This window comes from Oncorhynchus keta, chromosome 29, assembly GCF_023373465.1.
Source record: "Oncorhynchus keta strain PuntledgeMale-10-30-2019 chromosome 29, Oket_V2, whole genome shotgun sequence".
NCBI classification, from domain to species: Eukaryota; Metazoa; Chordata; class Actinopteri; order Salmoniformes; family Salmonidae; genus Oncorhynchus; species Oncorhynchus keta.
This window is the reverse complement of record NC_068449.1, coordinates 41,587,613-41,608,576: the sequence shown is the minus strand read 5'-3', so window position 1 is coordinate 41,608,576 and position 20,964 is coordinate 41,587,613.

Here is a 20,964-nt window from a genome sequence, read left to right as displayed (position 1 = left end):
ATGCTTCAGAATTCAAGTAAAACATCTTCACATCAACTGTTAAGAGACTGTATGAATCAGGCCTTCATGGTCAAATTGCTGCCAAGAAACCACTACTAAATGACACAAATAATAAGAAAAGACTTGCTTGGGCCACGAAACACAAGCAATGAACATTAAACTGGTGGAAATCTGTCCTTTAAACTGGTGAGTCCAACTTTTAGATTTTTGGTTCCAACTGCTGTGTCTTTGTGAGATGTAGAGTAGGTGAACGGATGATCTCCGCATGCATGGTTCCCACCGTGAAGTATGGAGGAGGTGTCATGTGTGGGAAGTGCTTTGCTGGTGACACTGTCTGTGATTAATTTAGAATTCAAGGCACACTTATCCAGCATGGCTACCACAGCATTCTGCAGCGATATGCCATCCCATCTGGTTTGGGCTTAGTGGGACTATCATTTGTTTTTCAATAGGACAAAGACCCAACACACCTCCAGGCTGTGTAAGGGCTATTTGACCAAGAAGGAGAGTGATGCAGTGCTGCATCAGATGACCTGGCCTCCATAATCACCCAACCGCAACCCAATTGAGATGGTTTGGGATGATTTGGACCACAGAGTGAAAGAAAAGCAGCTAACAAGTGCTCAGCATGAAACTGTGGGTTTGCACAACTGCCCAAATTTTGGCACAAACCCTCAGAATAGCTCATCTGCATTCTCGTCATCCTCACCAGGGTCTTGACCTGACTGCAGTTCGGCGTCGTAACCAACTTCAGTAGGCAAATGCTCACCTTCGATGGCCACTGGCATGCAGGAGAAGTGTGCTCTTCGCAGATGAATCCAGTTTCAACTGTACCAGACAGTGGGCGTGCAGAGTGCCCCATGGTGGCAGTGGGGTTATGGTATGGGCAGACATAAAATGGAATATAATTATATCAAATGGCAATTTGAATACACAGAGATACAGTGACGAGATCCTGAGGCCCATTGTCATGCCATTCATCCACCGCCATCATCAGCATGATAATGCATGGCCCCATGTCTCTAGGATCTGCACACAATTCCTGGAAGCTGAAAATGTCCTACATACACACTAGACATGTCAACACCTATTGAGCATGTGTGGGATGCTCTGGATCGACGTGTACGACAGCGTGTTCCAGTTCCCGCCAATATCCAGCAACTTCGCACAGCCATTGAAGAGCAGTGGGACAACATGCAACAGTCAACAGCCTGATCTCTATGCGAAGGAGATGTGTCACGCTGCATGAGGTAAATGGTGGTCACACCAGATACTTACTGGATTTCTGATCACTACCCCTAGCTTTTTTTTAAATGTATCTGTGACCAACAGATGCAGATCTGTATTCTCAGTCATGTGAAATCCATTGATTAGGACCAACTGAATGTATTCCAATTGACTTATTTCTTTATGTGAACTCTTACTCAGTAAACTCTTTAAAATTGTTGCATGTTGTGTTAATATTTTTGTTCTGCAAACACACACACACACACACACACACACACACACACACACACACACATTGAGTATAAATAATAAAAACTAACTTGTATTTATTTTGGGGTAAAAAAAAAAAATCAGTTAAAAGCAATTTAAAAGTACAAAGAACCCCAGAGGATGACACACTTATTTTCAATATCGTCCTCGGTATTAGCACACAAGTTGATATTCTTAAAACTGGGATGAATGCTAGCCTTACCAATTCATCAACTAGTGAGACATAATGGCATATCAATATGGACCTTATTTTGAAGTGAACTTCGGAATTCTTGTAAACTCACCATGGCATGGCATTTAAAAAATATAAAGAATGTAAGCCTGTAGATAGAGGTTATGCTCACCTGACGGTCTGTCTTCTCTACCCTTACACTCTCGTCAATTTGAAACCGGTGAAAATTCACCGTGGCAGCCTTCATATTCTGAATCATTCCAAAGTAACCCATCGGGGACAGACTCAAATAAAGTTTCAATTTCTCAGAATTGTGGGCAGAGTTGTCATGCTCCCGTGGCTAAGGAAGTCCATGCATCAAGATGGGTACTGGGCCCACACTTCAGAATGACTGTGAGTAGAGGAGAGCGAGAGTTGGTAGAGAGAGAGTGCAGGTATAGACACAAAAGATGAGAAAGATTAGAGCGGACAATCGATGATTCTGATGAGAATCTAAAAGAACAACAATGCCAAAGTCGTTCGGTCAATTCCATTTGTGCACAAGGGACAACCAAGAATTGTATTGGGCCTTTAATTAAGATGGCCAGTTACCCAAATAAACCAAACTGCACTAAAAGTCTTCTCTTAAACTGCCACACCCAAAGAGTATTTTAATGAATCCCACAATGACAATGTAGATGCCAAACCAACAAGCATCAAAACTCTGTGTACTGTAGGAACAGATCAGTATCAAACACTGGAAGCAAACCAGAATGCCTTTCATATGCAAGCGGTGCAAATACATTCTGAGAAGCAACATAAAAAAACAAAAGTTGAGGGATGTAAAAAAGAAAAAAAAAACACTTGAAAGAAAGCCTCGAGGGTAAACAACCTCAGAGGAAGAAGAAGTTTGAGGGAAAGAATTGAAAGACACCTCAATGAGCACCACTGGTGTATTAATAAATGGCATTTCAGCTGAGAGGACCAGATGCATTGAATGGATGCTTGGGTTATTCAAAGAAGAGCTGCGACTACATACCAATACGACTACAGCGTACCAACGATCACTGCACAACTAGAAAGCCAATATGCCTATAGTGTATCAACTATCACGACAAAAACCATAAAGTTGTGACTCAATCACTACACAGCAATATGACGACAGTGTACCAATTCCCCTTACAATTATGACCCCTTCACTATATAAACCAATTCAACTGCCGTGTGACAACTACAGCCATAAAGATGAATACAGCATTTATTATTTCTCCAGGGACAACAATCTTTACACTGGTAAGAACATAACCGAAACGCATCCAAAACATTATTACAACTTTGGTATCCTTGGCAAACAAGTGTGTTTCAATTGTCCGCACCAAAGAGTGACAGTGTTGGAATAAAAACATGTTGACAGTGGGTATTTGATTATTAGGAGCAGAAAAACGTGTCCATCTCGATTCCATTTCTGATGCGATCGGGAGATCACCAAGTGAGAATGAGTGATGGGCTCATAACATGGATGGATGACTGATAGAGTAAACAGTTTTATAATAAAAAGGCTCAGAGACGCCCATCCCAGACTGTCTCTTTCTCCTCTCCTCCCTCCCTCTCCTGCTCTCAAAGCTCTCACGAGTTGCCGCGGCACTGATAAATGAAGTTGCTTTAAATCAACAACTGTGCTGGCTCAAAACTCCGGGATCATAGAGCCGCCAGACAAGGGGGAGGAGAGGAGACAGAGGTGGAGGAGTAAAGATGGACGCTCTCCTTGAGGGGAGTTGAGGTTTACTCTTACTGGCTTGTCTCATGGCGTTTATGCTGTTGCTGGTCCGACATCATTCCACCTTGTAACGCGTTTAACAAGTGCCTGAGCCACTTACTTCCTCTAATGGGAAAGTCAGACGTACTCGCGAGGGGAGACGGAAATGTAATTTGCATGCGATTGCATCAGACAGAGATTCGTCAGTGCCGAATTTCTTCTGCTCCTTCGCTCTGCTGGTGACAAGAAAAAGTAAAGACCATAAGCTGTTTTCACAAGACATGGTACCACGAAGTTAAATATTTTCTCTCTGTGGATCCATGATCATTGCAAAACCGTCACAAAAGTCCAGTTTAGAAAAGGTTCTCAACCATCACAAACTGCAGTGAAAACTAAAACACACTGAGGCACTGAAGTAGTTCTTACAGGCCTGTGAAAGCTACTCATTTGACTACATGCACTGGAAGGTGAATCCATGTTTAGGGATCCAACGGCTGAGATCATTGGTCTTCTGATGAGATACACAGAACTGCAGTGGAGCCAGGAAGTGCCTACGAGGGGAATCAAAGATGTTCCTTCCCCTTTCTCACCATCAAAGAGCAGGTGAGTCTCATGGGGTGCATCACAAATGGACTTCCTATTCCCTATATAGTGCACTACTTTTGACCAGAGCCCTGATCATCATTAAACATCCTCACATGGGAATAGGTGCCATTTGGGACAGAGCCAATGTGAATCCCCTAGTATCCACAGAGGGGGTATAATATGAATCACAGGTGGGAACAAGCTACAGACAGCAGGTGCAGTACCTTGTTCTATGAACCCTTTAATAAATTGGGCAGATCAGGCATCTGGATTATCTTTCCCAGGTCACTTTTGAGTATAGTAGCAGAACCACCGAGTTTGAGTGATGGGAACAGAGTGAGAGCTAGGCACCTGCTGCAAAGAGGAGCTTCAAGGCTATTCTCAAGTCTTTGACGGCACTAGGCCTTGGTGAACCAAATATGGATTATGGCACTTCCTGTATGAGCCTGAACTTTGCCAAAAAGACCATCTACTAGAGAGAAGAAGAGCAATATGTCAACATACTCTAGGTTAAAGGCCTACTAATGAATTTGAAAAACAGACCAGTTCTGCCACTTGGTTTGATATGAAGATGGAATTGTTATTTTTGGGGAGAGGGGCTTAGTTCAGTCAGTAGTGAGACACTACCACTTTGCTGAGGTGAAAAGGTATGTTTTTGTCTAACCTCAGGAAAATATATACATGTAAAAAGTTACTCAACCTTGAGCTCAATAAATATTTACAAACGATTGCATTAAATTGTACCCGTAGTTGCATCCTAATACCTATTGGTGCAGTATCAACTGGTAAAAATGCATTTCTATGGCAACCAATTCCTGAGAACGTCTGTCAGAATCCCCACAATTTCATACACACAACAGAATGATGCACAGGCATACACACTGGGGGAGGTTCTAAGGAGTGCACTCATCACCAGGTGGTTTGGACATCATTGCACAGCGGGAGAACCATTCCCCAGCCATCATTAAACATTCTACAAAGGAGAAGTGTTGGAAAACAACCCCATGTCCCCACCGTTTAGATAGAAGGGTCTAATGATTAGACGATAATGAGACAAGGCACATACGTAACTTTCCTTTCCTTTTTGTAATGGCATGGGAATAGCATCTCGTGTACTTGCACATCAAGCTGCCTCATGCTACAGAAACACACATTTATTTTAATGTTACATAATGTTAATAAATAATTATAAAAATTGAAAAAAGAGAAATGGTAGAATGTGGGGGGGAACTATGCACGTCAATCATCTGATTCTGTGAAATCCAAACGGTGAAACCCACGAACAGTGACTACACCAGTGGCGGCTCCGCCGAGGAGGAAGGGGAGGACCACCCTCAGTGAATTTCATACAAATTTAAACATTAAAAAAGTGATCATTTTAATATCAAATCAAACTTTCTGCCACATGCACCGATTCCAAGTGTAGACTTTACCCGGAAATGCTTACCAAGAAGCACTCAACCAACAGGGCAGTTCAAGAAGAAGATATTTACCAAGTAGGCTAAAATAAAACATAATAATAAAAAGTAACAATAAAAATAACAATAAGAATAAAAGTAACGAGGCCATATACACCGGTGCCGAGTCAGTGTGCAGGGGTACAGGCAAGTTGAGGTAATCTGTACATGTAGATGGGGGTTAAGTGACTATGTATAGGTAACAAACAAGCAGCGAGTAGCAGCAGTGTACGGGGGGTAGTCTTCATGACTGTCTTGGTATATTTGGACCATGATAGTTAGTTGATGATGTGGACACGAAGGAACTTGAAACTCTCGACCTGTTCAACTACAGCCCCGTTGATGTTAACGGGGGCCTGTCCGGCCCGCCTTTTCCTGTAGCCCACAATCAGCTCCTTTGTCTTGCTCACATTGAGGGAGAGGTTGTTTTCCAGGCACCACACTGCCAGTTCTCTGACCTCCTCCCTATAGACCGTCTCCTCGTTGTCAGTGATCAGGCCTACCACTGGAGTGTCGTCAGCAAATGTAATGATGGTGTTGGAGTCGTGTTTGGCCACGCAGTCATGGGTGAACACCGAATATAGGAGTGACTAAGTACACACCCCTGAGGGGCTCCAGTGTTAAGAATCAGCATGGCAGACGTGTTGTTGCCTACTCTTACCAGCTGGGGGCAGCCCGTCAGGATGTCCAAGATCCAGTTGCAGAGGGAGGTGTTTAGTCCCAGAGTCCTTAGCTTAATGATGAGCTTCGTGGGCACTATGGTGTTGAACGCTGAGCTGTAGTCAATGAACAGCATTGTCACATAGGTGTTCCTTTTGTCCAGGTGAGAAAGGGCCGTGTGGAATGCGACTGAGATTGCATCATCTGTAGATCTGTTGGGGCAGAATGCGAATTGGAGTGGGTCTAGGGTGTCCGGGAGGATGCTGTTGATGTGAGCCATGACCAGCCATTCAAAGCACTTCATGGCCACCGACGTGAGTGCCACAGGGTGGTAATCATTTAGGCAGGTTACCTTCGCTTCCTTGGGCACTAGGACTATGGTGGTCTGCTTGAAACATGTAGGTATTACAGACTCAGACAGGCGAGAGGTTGAAAATGTCAGTGAAGACACTTGACAGCTGGTCCGCGCATGCTTTGAGTACACGTCCTGGTAATCGGTCTGGCCCAGCTGCTTCGTGAATGTTGACCTGTTTAAGGGTCTTGCTCACATCGGCCACCGAGAGCATTATCATAGTCATCCAGAGCAGCTGGTGCTCTTGTGTATGCTTCAGTGTTGCTTGCCTCAAAGCGAGCTTAAAGGGCATGTAGCTCATCTGGTAGGCTCACGTCACTGGACAGCTCACGTCTGGGTTTCCCTTTGTAGTCCGTAATAGTTTTCAAGCCCTACCACATCCGACGAGCATCGGAGCCGGTGTAGTAGGATTCAATCTTAATCCTTTGTTGATGCTTTGCTTGTTTGATGGTTCCTCTGAGGGCATAGCGGGATTTCTTATAAGCTTCCGGATTAGTCTCCCGCTCCTTGAAAGCGGCAGGTCTAGCATTTAGCTCGATGCGGATGTTGCCTGTAATCCATGGCTTCTGGTTGGGATATGTACGTACGATCACTGTGGGGAGGAAGTCATAGATGCACTTATTGATGAAGCCGATGACTGAGGTGGTCAATATAAAACTAAACTAAATATAGTCACGTCACCATTAAAAACACTATTTTGCAAATGTCTGCAGTAGCCTCAGCAGCACTTTGTAGGGTATCGCTGTGGTATAGCTGGAGGACAGCTAGCTTTGGTCTTCCTCTGAGTACATTACCTTCAATACAAATCCTAGAAGGCTCATGATTCTCACAATAATGATGAGAACTTCCGGAGGACGTCCTCCAACCTACCAGAGCTCTTGCAGCATGAACTGACATGTTGTCCAACCAATCAAAGGATCAGAGAATGAATGTAATACTGAAAGCGTAAGCTACAGCTAGTTAGCACTAATGTGGTGAGTAGTTGACTCAAGGAGAAAGCAAATAGTTGAACAGTTTTAAACAAATTCAATTTCTTCCTAAATGAAGGAGAATTTTCTTTCTTCCACTTTCCGTTTCATTTACTCAGCTAGTAAATGCAGCTAGCTTGTTTAGCCTACTGAAACTCCCTGCTCAAAAAGATGGATGCTATGTTAGCTGACTGGCCAACACAACACTGGAACTCTTCCAAGTCAAGGTAAGCTTTTGGTTTTATTAATTTATTGTCACCGGGGCCTGCCGGTGTAACTGCTTACTGACCACACTGTAACGTTACTGCATGATTATAGCAGGTTTACTAACACATTAGTTCTATTAGCTATGTTGACTAGGACATTACTTTAGTTAATATGGGGACAACGATGTAGGCTGTGTGTAGCGGTTTGGCTTGGTTTTTTCACCTGGTCACATAGAGCTGATGTGTTGTGCATTGAAGTTCACAAGCAAATGGAAGATGTGAAAGGAGGAGAGAGCGTAATGTAATTGTGAAAAGGAATACAATGTGGCTGCTATGAAACTGAACTGTTTACGCGGGATCAGGGGTGTATTCGTTCCGCCGATTCTGTTAAAAAAAATACTTTCTTACACAGTAGCAAACGGAACAAAACATACCTGAATTTGTCCAACTGCAACTGTTGGACTAATGATTACACCCACTATAAGCTAGATGCAGGCAAGAGTGTGCAAGGCGGTATATGCTGTAATAGAAATAAGGCCATGTTCATTAAAAAAATATTTATTGTCCTCCCTCATCTGAAAACGCACTGACCGCCACTGGACTGTCCAAATACATCATAGGCCTACAAACTTGTACTAGTGTAGGCAAAGGAAACAAATGCATTTCAAACTACCAATTATAGGTGCATAAATGCTAAATTATTCTCTTTTAAACGGTGCTGAACATTTGTTCCAGCAAGGTGTCACAGACAAGAAAAACAATAGCTTGTTCTCTGAGGAAGTCTTACTCTGTAGTCAACACCAACACCCGAGCAAGGGTGAAAATCTTTTCCCCATCGCAACAAGAAATAATCTTACACTGTCTTGAAAAAGGATAGCCGAGCTTCCCTAGTATTTTGCATACCCCACTCTTTTTCCCATTCCCAGAGCAATTTTCAGAGCCAGCGGTTCAATTAAAACAATACTAGCTCATGCAAATTGCATATTGTTAAGGCTTCTGTTTTATCTCACATTCTCTTGGGGCGGCTGGGTAGCCTAGTGGTTACAGCGTTGGGTCAGTAACCGAAAGGTTGCAAGATCGAATCCCTGAGCTGACAAGGTACAAATCTGTCGTTCTGCCCCTGAACAAGGCAGTTAACCCACTGTTCGTTCCTAGGCCGTCATTGAAAATAAAAATGTGTTCTTAACTGACTTGCCTAGTTAAATAAAAATACACCTCCCAACACCTCTTGGCCTCTCTCTCTGCCTCCCTCATAGGTATTCATTCATTGAGAGTGTGACAATCACACCTTGTTGTAGAGTCAAAGCAATGCCACTTTTCACATACATACAGAGGGAACATAGAGCAATAGATACATGTATAGTCTGGTAATTGCATGGTTTCTTTTACTTCCAGCTAATTACCATCTAGGGGTCAGGGATGACGCTTAACTAAAACCACCACCTGTATGTGTCCAGGAAGACCCAAATGAAGGTCTTGTATCACTGATTGGCATGGCACCTCTGCGCTATTGTTACTGTTATGTTTGAGTGGCAAACTGTCAGAGTTAACCACCCACCTTGTATCCCGTCAACATTCTCCTCATTGTACAAGATGCCCTGGAATACACTCCGGGAATTTAGCTAAATACCGCCAGCCTCTCGGAACAGTAGGAGAGAAAGCGAATCAGACCGGTTTTAATAGCGGAGGCATTTAATGAAGGAGCTGGGAGCTCATTTAAATGCAAGGCACTTCCTGGCACATTCCAACTGCGTATTATTTGAATACATTACGCATTAGGTGTAGTATTGTGTGTGAAGAGCACTTGCTAGGGCAATCCGTCAAGTTCATTAGGTGTCGTCTGCCTGAAGGAATTTGGGGGGAGGAGGGGTTATACATTTTTCTAAATACTGCCGCTCAGTGTGTGTCTCTCCGATGGAGTCGAAGATGTGCACTCGACAGGTAATGAGATCCTTGCCTCGGGGTTGGTCCGTGGTTGGGTCTCAATCACAATGACTGCATTTATAAAGATGGACAGGCCCCTTTGGCCTAAAGAAGGGCCTTGGTCATTCGCCTAGCGAGTATACTGCTGCCCCGTTGCCATAGAGATGGCACAACTTTCAGGAATTCACCTGGATGTATTGAATGGAACACATTCTGCTGCTCTGACTGGCTGCAATACCTTCAAAACAGCAGAACGTCTGAATAGTCCCTTATAGAACTTCACAACAACAGTACCTAGGTAGTGATCCCAACTCACTCTGAACATATATATTTTTTTGCTATCAGGTTTGTTTGAAATAATAATTTCAGACCATAATTCATCACTAAAATGTTCAAAACACAAATCGACGACTCCTTTTTGAAACAGCATCCATTTGAATAAAATAACTCCCAGGCTGCACTTAACAACCCAAATGTAATTTAATTAATTTATGGTTAAAAAGTCACGTTGGAAATTATCTCTCGTCACACTCAAAGCGCCCTGCATGCAGACAGCGGCTGTAAGAAGACTGAAAAGACTACCTTCAAATTATTGAGCACATTGAGATACCAACTGACAAAGTGGTTGCCTGAGTGCAGTCCATTTAAAATGGGAAGAAAAGAGAAACATGCCATGGAAGAACACCCCAGGTGTGAAAACTAGGCCTACCTGTTGGTGAGCTGTATCTTGCAGCCTTCTTGCATCATAATATACAGCACATAAGTATTTTTGTTCCTCCACATCGTGTTTAATAAAAAATAAATGCCCATGAAGCACCAAACACATACTTTGCCTAGCCTACAAATGACTGTTCTCCATATAACTTCATCTTATCCATAACATCAGCAAGACATTAGCACAGATACATTTAAGTAATAAAAACAGCAATTGCCATAGATAATGGCTGAATTAACTTAAGGCTAATTGTTTAGACATAACTGCAATTTAAAATGTTCTTATTTGCCTAGGTTAGAACTAAATGAAAAAAAAGAGCAGTTGTTTAACTCTCTAATTGCATTCATATGACGGAGGAGGCAATGCTAATTAAAAAATGTACAATGTTCACATCAGTTGCAACTTACCCCCAAATAATATACCTTTGCAATAAACTGTTTGTTATCCAAGAAAATTAAAGTATGCATAGTTGTTTTTACTTTCAATTTGTTTTCAAAATTATTCAAGGGCGGCAGGGTTACAGCGTTGGACTAGTTACTGAAAGGTTGCAAGTTCAAATCCCTGAGCTCACAAGTTCTGCTCCTGAACAGACCGTTAACCCACTGTTCCTAGGCAGTCATTGAAAATAAGAATTTGTTCTTAACTGACTTGCCTAGTTAAAAATACCATGGCAGTCGGCAAACAATTGTTGCGACACCTACTGTGCTGGAATATATGATCAATCATGATCTGCCCAATTCTGTACTGCCATGAAACCACAATTCTAAACCAAATAAATCCCTAAACTTCTACCACCTCCTCCCCAACCCCATTAAACTTTATCCTATATTATTCTGAAACACTCCACCCTTAGGATTGTTCAGCATGTCAACAACCATTTCAACAGTAACATCTGTTACCCCCAATATCTCTTTTGCCGTCTCTACAATAACCTTCAGCGTGGCATTTCTGCTTTCCACGACCCGAGTCGTATTGATAACATTACCAATAAAAGCTAAGAAGTCAACTTTATTCATTATCAAAGTGTCCTTTGACACCATACATTCATGAGCACAAGATTTCTGAACAGGCCTCGAAACCATGCCAGACCTATCAGAAGCACCAGCCCCGACAGTAGGTCCACTTAAACCAGGTACATCCATGTAAGCTCCATCAGTCTGCACTGTAGTTCCACCAATCTGGTTTTATGGCCTCTGCATACGATACATCATGGCTGATCCTAGATCTCTGAGCCTCTCTCTGTACCTGGCATCCATCAAATGCTGCACTGTGTTCTCCCCCACAATTACAACACTTAACATTGCTTCCACATTCACCGTAATCATGTGCTCCTCCACACTTGGCACATCTTTTCTTTCCTTTCCACTGAGCAGCTACATGTACCATTCTTTGGCATTTAAAACACTGCGGTGCATATGGGACAACATCTCTAACATTGAAACTAAGGAATCCTAGCTGTACTTTTCCCCGTCAAGACTTTCTCAAACCTCAGCATCAATGCTAAGCTTTCACTTCTTTGTCCCTCTTTCCTGCTGATCAACCTTTTGGCCTCAATCCCTCTGCCACCCTTCACATTTTATTAATATCATCTGTGGACATAGATATTGGGACCCCAGTGACGAATCCCCTTAACCTAGCATAAGCACCAGGTACATGGCTTTTAATCTTCATCCCATTAAGTTTCTACATTTTCAAAATCTTCCCTTGCTGAGCCTGGCAAACACACAATATTAACAATTTACCATTTCCAATGAACCATGCTAATTTCACTTCACCTGCCTCTTTCTCTACCGCATTAGTTAGTCAGATAGGGTGTAAACGAGGCCCTGTGGTCTCATCAATCAATATCAGCACTTTCCACTCCAACACATCACTACTCTTGCTTCCTACCTTGGCCCTCTTTGTTTTCTTTGCTAGACAAGCCACTGCATTCTGTATCATGATCTCTTCTTCCTTTGTCTTTCCACTACCGACCATTCCGGCCCTTGACCATCATCCGACCGCTCCATACTATCAAAACTGACACCCATATTGTTCTCATTCCAGCATAGATGTTGCTTCACCAACCTTTTCTCCATTTCAGCCTCACTACTCGCCACCATTTCCCATTAACCTCTTACCACATTTCTACAACAGCAAAACAAGATTCAACGATATCAAACAACTCTCACTTGCGGTCAAACAATCAGTCTCATTAGTTTCTAGTCACCTTGTTACACAGTTCAACCGAGAACGTGTCTCTCCTCCTCCAATCCACCATTTTCAAAATTCTAGGAATTTGTTTGCAGTTTAGCAGGTCCATCCAGGTCCTTTCAAACAAACAGGTGTGTGCAATTAGTTTGAGTGCAGGATCCAGTGATGGCTGGTGCATGGTGAAATCAGGGAGGACAGGCTCATAACGGCTGGAATTAAATCATCTAGTTTAGATGTGTGCAGGGCCAGTGCCAGAATGAATCAGTTGGACGGGCATTTGATTTGGCATGTTTTTTTCACGGGACCACCTAGTGAGTTTCTAGTTTGGGGAAGCTTACAATTTATCCTACCATTTCTACCCGAACTGCGTGCCAGTTGTTATTATTTTTTTATCTGCGCATTTGAATAATTACGTTTTCGTTTCTCAAAATCACTGGCACGTGGTTAATCATAATCTAAATTAAAATGATGAAAATATTTTTAAAATTCAACTAATGTGAGAGAACCAGCCTCTGCGATATGGACACATTGATACACTGAACAATTGGCGGTTAAAGAAAAGAGTGCCTATAACGAAATAGAATACCTAGGCCTAAAGCCGACAAAATAAAAACAGTAGAAAATATCCTAATGAAAATACAGATTATTTCAATCGCATTCATCTCTCTACCACTAGTGAGGTGTAACATTGTATCAAATCAGTCAACTGGGTCAGGCCTGAACCTTCGCTAGCGAACTTGCAACAACTATCTTATTCAGTCCCTCACGCTTCCATCCCACCGAAGGTGTCATTGCATTTTGGTACACCAGAATTACATTCATTTCCAATGAAACACTGCGTTTCCCTTGAGGCATTGCATTGCAGAGGCAGTTGCAGTGCGTTCGGTGTGGTGCATACTCTGGATTTTATACGTGCGAGTCAAACTGGACAGAAATGGTAGCAGACGGTGAATGTTGAACTTTTGTTGCATTCATACCCAGACTATTTTGAGCATTGAAGTTGTCGATGTGTCTTAAGTGTCAGACCAGTGAGCTCGGGACAGACAGCTGTTTCTTTAGGACTTTTCCACTGGATATATGGAATCATCAGGTCATGATATTTTGCTCTTTCACATCGAGGCTTGTTGATTAGCGAGGCCCGGAGCGTGTTGAAAATATTTTTCTAACACTGTGAGGAACTTTTATCATTCACAACGTTGAGAAGCTCAGCTTATTTAGTTGTGAGTCAAAATAATCAGAAATCAAATATCCCAAGTGGGCACTTTCCTTCATTTGCACACGGCAGGCCAGGTAGGCCTACTTCTATGCGAGCTCAGGCGGACAGGAGCATTCGTGCTCCCGTTATCAGGAGAGAGAAACCAGACACATGCTCATTGCTTTTACAAAGAGCACTCCAAAGACAATTAATACATTTGTAAATGCTGGTTATGAAATGAACCAAAACGTATTTCTCACAAGTAAAGCAGGTTGTGAACTCTGCAAACAATGAGAATGAGAATGGCAAATGACTGTAGCCTAATTAATACACGCATTAACAGAATGCATGTAACCAAATGATGTAACATTTACTAGGCCTACTTGTGACATGTAATGGGGTATTTATACAAATAAACAATACAAAGAGGCAAACAATTCACACAATGAAAGCCAAAATATCTCTACCACACACCCCTCCCCTTCCTGTCTCAACATTTGAAAGTATTTTGAATGATTTGATTTCCACAGGAGTAATGATGTAATTATGCCGAAACAAACATTTACTTTAGGGGAAGCCAGCATGCGAACAGAGCACTTGACAACTTTCCTTTCCTAAGTGGCTGAAACCAGAGATCTGGTGCCCCCAACGGCCACCTCCCCCCAATTGTTTTAAAGGCACTTCTCTTTTCCCACGAGCACTGGCTTTACTGATACGTAGTTTGTTGGGGGGAAATACACTTGATACAATTGTAATGTGTTGTCTCACCTAGCCATCTTAAGACGAGTGCAATCATTTTAAGTCGCTATGGATAAGAGCATCTGCTAAATGACTTAAATGTAATTACGAGATGCTCATGTCTCTGCCCTAACAATGGGAGTCTTTGTCCTAAAGGCGGGAATAAACCTATTGTGTTTATTCTGGACAGATTTTGGCAAGTGAGCACTCTGGCTTCCGCCTCTTCCTCTGCAAGAAAATATCTCACCGGAAAAATCAACCGAGCGACTAAAACAGACCAAAACAGAGCCCCTCTGTGTTACTATACGATGCTGTTTGGACATAAATAGTATGACATACCATGCTATTTCTATCCATACAGCATTATATACATGGTCTGCACATATTGAGACAGAGGGGCGCTGTTTCACTCGCTCGGGATACTTTATCTGAGCAAGACACCTCTTTCTGTTGATGTGCCTCTCAGTCAAATAAATGATCAATATTTCAATATTTTTTATTTGGACAGGCAAGGAGGTACAGCAGGGCGGACCAGGACCCCTATAAAATGCCTTCCCTGAGTGTAAGTGTGCATGCATGCAGATAATGTACAATTTATTTCTTTAAAGTTAGACATTTCAAAAGAGAAGAGAGAATACTTCAAAATAGGAAAGGGTCAGTGAGGAAGAAACCTCGGCTTATTTTTGCCTCATCGCCTGTCACTCAGGCATAAAGTTTGGAAAAGTTTATTTTTCATCGCCTCCCACGCCACCTTCGCACAGCCCAAAGGCCCCCCCGCCTTCTCTGCTTCCCTTCCACCTTGTGCGAGTGAACATGGGGCATTACTCCTTTTGATCTCTGCGATCGAAGCTGTCGCTCAGAGGGTGACGGCCAGGACTCATGCAGCGAGTTCCTCTCGCCCGTCTCATTAGATATGCGCAGCTAGATAAAAAGCTTGCCGTTGGCTATGTGCTCACTTGGCAACAGTTAGAAGGAGAGTAACAGATAGAAACTCCTGAGCCCCAAAACAAATAAGATTCAAATTACACTGGTAATATGGTAATTTCTCTAATGCAGATTAGAAAGTAATTGCTAACAATGTGTACACATAATACATCTTGGCCACCTACCGGTTGAAGATAAAGACTACAGAGACGTCCGGTATAGGGGGGGGCATTTCAAAGCTTCATCAACCGAATCCAATCCCTGCATATTTAGAGAACATATTCAGTTGTCCATCTGTAAACTCTGTTCCTCAATTTTCAATGGCAGACTTACATTTTCTAGCCTATATATGTAGGCCTTGGCTTAACTGGACTAATCTTCATGTCTTTCTCTACTGTATGTATTTTACCTATTGTGTCACTTCTTTCCAAGGTTAATATGCCTAAATGGGAGAGGAATGAATCTCGGACTGAAAGAATCAACCAGTGATCACACCATCTTCACTAAAATATACAGTGTCTTCAGAAAGTATTCATACCCTTGGACTTATTCCACATTTTGTTGTGTTGCAGTCTGATTTCAAAATGGATTAAACTGCATTTTTTTCTCCCAAAGCCATCTACACACAATACCTCATAAACATGTTTATACATTTTAGCACATTTCTTGAAAATGAAATACAGAAATATCAAATGTACATATTATATTAACACACTTTACTCAGTACACTGTGAAGTGTCTTTGGCAGCGATCACAGCATTGAGTCTTTTTGGGTATGACGCTACAAACTTGGCACACCTGTATTTGGAGAGTTTCTCCCATTCTTCTCTGACCAAGACCCAGAGAAGAGCCGGAGGCCAGCTCTAGGAAGAGTCTTGGTGGCTCCAAACTTCTTCCATTTAAGAACGATGGAGGCCCACTGTATTCTTGGGGACCTTCAATGCTGCGGACATTTTTTGGTACACTTCCCCAGATCTGTGCCTTGACAGAATCCTGTCTCGGCGCTCTAGGCCGATTCCTTCAACCTCACGGCTGGGTCTTTGCTCTGACATGCCCTGTCATGCCAACTGGTGGAACCTTATATAGACAGGGTTGTGCCTTTCCAAAACATGTCCAAATCAATATCCACAGGTGACCTCCAATCAAGTTGTAGAAACGCCTCAAGGATGATCAGTGGAAACAAGATGCACCTGAGCACAATTTCGAGTCTCATAGCAAAGGGTCAGAATACTTATGTAAATAATGTATTTCTGTTTTTTTTATGTGTAAAAAAAGATATAAACACCTGTTATCACTTTGTCATTATGGGGTATTGTGTGTATATTGATGGGGAAAACATTTAGTCCATTTTAGAATAAGGATGTAACATAACAAAATGTGGGAAAAGTGGAGGGGTCTTAATACCTTCCAAATGCACTGTACTTCCATTATTCTTTTTAACCCGTTACTGGTTACCTTCAGATGAGTCCTGTGGCATCTGTAGAGCAAACGAATCACCCCTATTCACAATGGGGTCACATTAGTTTGTAGCCCAAACGGTTCGGACACTACAATCAGAAGTTGGCATATAGACTTTACCGACTTCAGATGAGTCCCCTGACACGTGGTGGTCGTAAAACAAAATGGAGAACATATTCATGTTCATGAGTCTCCCCTTTCCACAGAGGGGAGACCGTTCTGCCACTACAGATGTTTTCGTGAGAAGACTGATTTTCGGGATGTCTCATGGTCTGGCAAACACTGCTCTAGCTTTGCCACCTTACACCGCAGATGCGGAAGTGCAACATCAGCCAATGCGGTGGATTAAGATACATCCGATATCAAAAATATCTCTAGTTTAAACTATATCTCTAGTTTAAACTATATCTCTAGTTTAAACTATATCTCTAGTTTAAACTATATCTCTAGTTTAAACTATATCTCTAGTTTAAACTATATCTCTAGCTTAAATTGATGGATTTTGATGTTTTTTTTATTTGATTATGTTACTTAGATTGATAACTCCAGGGGGTTTTAAACACTTATTGCACCCAGAGTGAATCCATTAAACGTATTACGTGACTTGTTAAGCACATCTTTACTCCTGAATTTATTTAGACTTCCCACAACAAAGGGGTTGAATATCTATTGACAAAACGTTTCAGCTTTTCATTTATAATTCATTAAAAATAAAAAAAAACATGTGGTAGTGTGTAGTAGGCCAGTGATGCAAAATGTGGAATAAGTCAAGGGGTGTTTATACTTTCTAAAGGCCTCATCACAAATCTATTTCGGAATTCTACGGACATTTCCTTGGACTCCATGGAATAGTGTCTGCTCTGACATGCACTTCTTCGGTGAGGTTTAATGGTGGCTGGCATCCAATATGTTGCATTACCGCCCCCAACTGAACTATAGTATAGATCCATTACACTTTATGATACATAATGGGAAAGTTGAACAAGGGAAAACAATATATATGTATATACTGTTTATATAAACACACATCTATGTTTAATTACCCTACTAACTAACCCTATACTCATTAAAACCCATCACCTTATTCCACTACTTTAACCCTATCTGATCCTTCCCCAGGCCAACACCCTGATAGGACGGGACACTACCACTTAACACACGCTGTAACTCTTCTGAAGTCAAATCTCGTACCTCCAAGTACTTCTCTGCAGCTGCCACCACAACATCTATTTTCTGTGACTGTACGTTCCGTCTCTGCGGTACAGTTGACAACCATTGCTATGAATGCTAAGAGGCCATACTTACTAAAACACACATACAGTATATCACAAAAGTGAGTACACCCCTCACATTTTTGTAAATATTTGAGTATTTATTTTCATGTGACAACACTGAAGAAATGACACTTTGCTACAATGTAAAGTAGTGAGTGTACAGCTTGTATAACAGTGTAAATTTGCTGTCCCCTCAAAATAACTCAACACACAGGCATTAATGTCTAAACCGCTGGCAACAAAAGCGAGTACACCCCTAAGTGAAAATGTCCAAATTGGGCCCAATTAGCCATTTTCCCTCCCCGGTGTCATGTGACTCGTTAGTGTTACAAGGTCTCAGGTGTGAATGGGGAGCACTCACTACTTTACATTGTAGCAAAGTGTCATTTCTTCAGTGTTGTCACTTGAAAAGATATACTCAAATATTTACAAAAACGTCAGGGGTGTACTCACTTTTGTGATATACTGTATATATATATATATCTATCTATATATATCTATCACACTCATTGACCTGTCCCTCTGTTCTGGCACAGATCTACTATTCACAGGGATCCTCTCAGAATCCTTCACCCTTGATCAACCCTCTAGTTTCTTCAAAGCCTCAGGCTACGAAACCTTCGTGACCAACTCTGACCCTGGCCACCTCAACATGCCTCTCTCGCACCGGACATGTCGGGTCCACAGCAACATGAGCAACCCTACAGTTGACACAGCTTTTTCCACGGAAACAAACACATTCCTCCGTCCCATATTCTCCTGCACACTTCCCACATGTTGGAATCTCCCTCCTACACACTGCTGTGCCGAGCCCATGAAGGTGATACCTAGAACACCGCAGTGGATTCGGCACAAAAGCTCTTTACAGCATAACTCATATATCCTCACAACACCTTCTACCCCTCCATTTTACCTCCAGAACTCAAACTGGTGTCCGGCTCACCAATCTTCCTCGACATACCCTCTCCCTTGTTATTGCTAGCTTCAACAGATTCAAACTCATCCTCTGCCTCCCTCAGTCTTTTAAATCTCTCTCTCCCTCCAATCCTCCTCCCTTAACCAATTACCCGACTGCTTCTGAAGATATTCAACTTTTCCAAGCCAAAATCTCTTTCTAGCCTCCGAGAAAGACATGCTAAACCCTGTACTACCTCCACTTCAAATTCGGCCAGCCAATCTACCTCGGTGCTCGGTCGAGACCAGTCTGACAAGCATTTAACGGGCAGTTGGCATCCAATATGTTACATTACCGCCCCCAACTATAGTATAAATCCAATACACTTTGTTATACAAATTGGGAAAAATAAAATACAAATACATTTTTTATTACCCTACAAACTAACCCTACACATTAAAAACCCAATACACCATTTGACCCCATCTGTTCCTGCACCATGCAGTCGGCCTGGGAGGATGGGACACCACCACTCGACACACCCTGTAACTCTTCAAACCTCAAATACCCAAAAACCTTTCCCAAACTTACTGAAGCATATATCATTCGTTCGCCTATCCCCTCTGTGCTGGCACAGATCTACTACTCACAGGTGTCCTCTCAGGATCACTCAGCCTTGACCCATCCTCCTCTACTTTCTTTACTGCCTCAGCATATGAAATCTGCACTACTCTGACCACTTCAACCTGTCTCTCTCACACCAGACCCTTCCAATCCCCAGCAACATATGCACCCCTACAGTTGACACAACTTTATCCACATAAACTATAGAATCCTCTATCCCATGCCCTCCTGCACACTTTCCACTTCTTGGAACTCTCTCCTACAATGCTGTGACATGACCATAAACGTTGCACATGAAACAGCACAGTGGATGCGGCACAAAATCTCTAACAGGATAACCGATATATCCTAACTATGACTTGTCGGGTAAAGACTGACTCAAAAAGGACTGGCAGTGACTGTTTCTCTGCGCTCACCACCGGATCTGCTTCGCACCAAACGGCAGGCATCAAACACCAGGAATCTTCAACTGCAATTGCTCTAGCTCCACACTTAACGCTACCCCAGAAAACACACCATTCAATGGCGCCCTCTTCCTAAGAGCAAAGCAAGAAACGGATCTTGACCCAAGTTGCGTGACACGGAGTACCCTTCTCCCTCTGGTCAGACGAAACACAAACAAACATCACAAGTCCAATACAGGTTACCTTCACAGACTCATGCGCACCCAACTCCTTTCTCACCCACCCTGAAACCATAAACGGATCAGCCAAAAAAAGGATCCAATTTCTCTCAAGTGTCACTCCTACGGGATCAGATTCTTCTTTATCATGTCTATTGACGCCAAGCTCGGATTCCCAGCTTTTCACCACACCTTCCTCCTCACTTAACTCACACCCCTTCACTTCAATTTCACCTCCAGAGCCTGGTCTGGCACACAGCTCACTCGGTTTGCACTCAACACCAATCTGCTTCGACACCCTAACTCCATGTTTCTTGCCATCTTTCTCAAATTCAACCTCTGCTTTCCTCATTCTCTTCTCCCCCATTCCACCTTTCTGTGTCCCTGTCCCAATATTACTCTTCTCCAGACTTCACTCGCAACCCATATCCCGACGTAACTCCATCTCATAATCATCCTGCCCACCTCCGAAACATGTATTCTCCAGGTGCCAACATTTTGAGAGCATCTTCCCAATATAGCTACAGTCCTCTTCATTAGCCTTCCTTCTCATGTGACTGCAACACATGCAATGGGTTTGGGCTGAATTGGACACAGGTGGACGCCAATCAAGTTGTAGTGACATCTTAAGGATGATCAAAGGAAATTGGTTGCACCGGAGCTCAATCTGAAGTGTCGTAGCAGAGGGGTGGGAATACTTATGTAAATGAGATATTTCTGGATTAACATCCAATACATTTGCTAAAGTTTCTAAAAATGGGATTTCACTCT